Source organism: Euphorbia lathyris, chromosome 7 (genome assembly GCF_963576675.1).
Source record: "Euphorbia lathyris chromosome 7, ddEupLath1.1, whole genome shotgun sequence".
Taxonomy (NCBI): Eukaryota; Viridiplantae; Streptophyta; class Magnoliopsida; order Malpighiales; family Euphorbiaceae; genus Euphorbia; species Euphorbia lathyris.
The window spans coordinates 75,020,497-75,023,944 of NC_088916.1; the positions used below are offsets into that span (position 1 = coordinate 75,020,497).

Below are 3,448 nucleotides of genomic sequence, written 5' to 3' on the forward strand. Positions count from 1 at the left end.
CAATTTTAATTTTTCCATCTTTTCATTTTAAGGTTGTCAACGGCCATTTTGAGGTAAATTTGTATGTTAGTAAATTTTTCATGAATTTTTTATGTTAGTAAATAATAAAATTGTTATATGTATTTAATCCAAAAGTTTAACTTGTCCCCTTAAATTTTAAAAATTCTAAATGACACTTTATTTTTATTCAGTTGCATGCAAATAAGTCCCTATTTTTATACAATTACATTCAATAACTTTTTATTCATTCATTCAGTAACTCTTTATTCTTGTTTAATTACATTCAAGAATCCAAAACTGTAACTGCCCGTGAACTTTCAAAAGTTTCTAATTGATATTTTTTTTGATACATGGCAAGCATTTTGGAAAATATGAGGTTATTGAATACAATTAGATAATAATATACGGTGATTTGAAACTTTTTAAAAGTTAAGATTACACTTCAAATTGTGGACCAAGTACATGATCAACAGATAGAAGTTACGTAATATAAAATTTTATTTCACAAAATAAAATGTATTAGCATAATGTTAGTATCACTATAGTTGAAGGGCTATAAATGTAATTTACCCTATTTTGATATCCACTAGCTTAGGAAAAGTAACCAAAACACAAGATTCTCCTTTGTGATTTTGCAATAACATTTTTTTTCATTTTCTTTTTACTTTTTGGTTTCAGAAAAAATATAACAATTAAAAAAATATTGTTATTGAAGAGAGAATCGACAAAAAATGAGGAAGAAAGAGGTAATTTCAAGAGCAAATTCCAATGCCAATAAAGTCATAATCACAGTATATGTAGAAAAACCCAGAATTCATTCGTCGGCAAGAATAGATCTCGCCGCCAAAGCTAAGCCGGAGGAGCCTCAAATTAGACTAAGAAAGAGTTTCAATCGGCGGGCTGAGCTTCTAGCCTATGCTCGCCAGCTCCGGCAGACTCATTCCATGCCCAAATTCAAGGTAAAAGCTTCTTTCTAATTGAAATTTCTGGAATGATACAAGTTCATATGGATCTGATCCATGAAAAGTGGACATATACTCATGAATTGTTTATATGTTTATTTTTGGAATTAGATAATATTTTATGGTTTTTAGGACCTATCAATTTAGGCGTACAAAAATCGGAATTAGCTGTTAGCCGTTAGCCGTTAGCTGAGCTGATTTGACTAGCTGTTTGTGTAGACCTGTTTGGTAAAAATTAGCTGATTGATAATAGCGATTTGTGTAAAAAGACGAATAAGGGCATTTCTTTTTTTTAGTATTGGAAGAGGAGTCTATCTATTAGGGTTAAAGAAGTCCATTAATTTTAATATTGCAAAACGCTTATTGAAAAAACTCCTAAAAGGAGTCTTTTCTAAATTAGCGTTTTCATTCCAAAACTCTCTCCACCAAACACTCCAATCAGCGGTTTCAGTGGTCAAACCATTAAAGTTGGTCAAAACCGCTCTTTTCATCCCAAAACGCTCTTTACCAAACAGAGCCACTATCAGTGTAGCTTTAACGTTTATCAATTTAGGTTTCGATAATAAAACGTGATTATTCCAGTTTACAATGTCATCTATTTGTAATTATTGCTTCAAGTTATGCCAAAACCATCATAATTGTATGAATGATGTGTCACGTTTCGTTATCGATATCTAAATTGTACTATTTCGTAAACATTAAATCTATATTAATATTATTTTGTACCTGTAATTTAAATTGATATTTCCGCAAAAACCATAAGTTTCTATTTTATTCATCGACTAAACCTAGATTGGGGTTAACATGTTAGAAAGTGTCCATTTGAATGAATTCGATGCCATTTTAAAGTTTTGTAGCCATAATAATAGTTCAGATAAAGTTCAGGGGTTATATATCTAATTTACCCTATCAACTTTTGTTGTAAAAAAAAAATATTGTGTTCAAAGCTACGAGTAATTTTACCTTTAAATTTAACTTTGAAAATGGTGTAATTTTTCCTTTATCATTAACAATTAATAAGTTGGTCAATGCATATATTATTAAAAAATACATATATTTTCATTTGTTCTCATATTCCGTATTTGTTGGTTTAAAAAAATTGCGTTTATTTATAATTTCATAATAAAATTTAAGATTAATGTATTTTTAAATTTCACAAAACATTTGGATTTTTAATTTTTTTCCCCAATGTAAAGAATACAATTTTTTTCCATACCTATATATATTTGTTACTAATGAGTGATATGTGCAAAATGATAAAATTAATGATTGAGATGACCGTTTAATGAATTATTTTTTAAGTTGACCCAACATATCAATGTTACTATTGACTATCTAAATGTAGGGATTTACTCTAAAGTGATATCAATTGATTAAAGAATTGTATATTGTTCTAAAAGTATTGTAGAATTTTTCGATCTTGAAATTGAAAAAAAGGAAATCAATTTAATTGCTTTCTTGAACAGGAGGGAAAATCAATTGAGAACGTTTTCCGACGAAAGAAAGGCGAATACAAGCAAATCAAATCAAAACAGGACAGTGAAATCCAACAAATCGGCAATAAAAGAAAGAAAAGGGCTCAAAAAAGCAATTTTGCTTCTAATATTTGTGTATATTCCATTACCCTTTCTAATTAAGTAGTTTAATTATTGTTACTAATCTCAAAATTTAAGGTTAATCTTTCTTTTTAACTTTGAATTGCAGAGGAAACTGAAGCGTCTGCTTAAGGGTTTGTCGTGTGGGTTGGGATGCAACAAGGGATGCTAGAAGTTGAGGTTAAAATCCTAACGTTTTTCGGAAAGTTCAAATATTAGACAGACATGGATTCAAGATTTACTGACAGAGTATTTTAGATGCTTAATTGATATATCTTCATGGAGTTTCCCATCCTTTTTTCGTCAATCACTGAGTGCTTAAGTCTGCATCTGCCTTACATTAGTCACTAATATTAGGTCTACATTTATATTAAAGATTAGTTAGTTACATCGTTACTTAATCTAACTAAAATTCAATTTAAAATGACATATAATATCAATATGTCATATGTATATCAATTAATTCTTCCGATTGATTTCTTTCTCTCCGCTTTCGTTTCTCCATTCTCTCTATTTTAAATCTATATATTTGTTTAGATTATTTGAATTTTGGAGATTTATCACTTTTCATCACAAACTTGTTAAAAATAACATATTGACTTCTTAAATTTGCTTGAAGTTATTTATTAGTCTCCTAAAATTGTTAGAATTATGTATTAGTTCTTGAACTTGTTTAAACCGCATAATTAGCCATTATCTCTTTATTAATCAATGATCAAGGGATCTTTGGAAGTATTCAATTATATTGGAGAAATTGATCCTTAAATGTTGGATCTCTAGCTAGATGACCAAAAAAAATTCATAAATTTTGGATCTATTGTTTTACAAAATTGGACTAGGAGTGTAAATAGGATCAATATGCATAGATGTTGACATTGTCAATTGAACTAG

The 3,448-nt window shown here is 28.8% G+C and overlaps 1 long non-coding RNA gene across 1 annotated transcript; it reads left to right on the forward strand.

Annotated features, from left to right (window-relative positions):
- The first annotated feature begins 713 nt into the window (after positions 1-713).
- LOC136234711 (uncharacterized) lies at positions 714-3,041 on the forward strand. Its single transcript, XR_010691445.1, has 3 exons — positions 714-959; positions 2,429-2,572; positions 2,667-3,041. It is a non-coding gene; the product is annotated as an uncharacterized lncRNA (long non-coding RNA).
- The last annotated feature ends 407 nt before the right edge of the window (positions 3,042-3,448 follow it).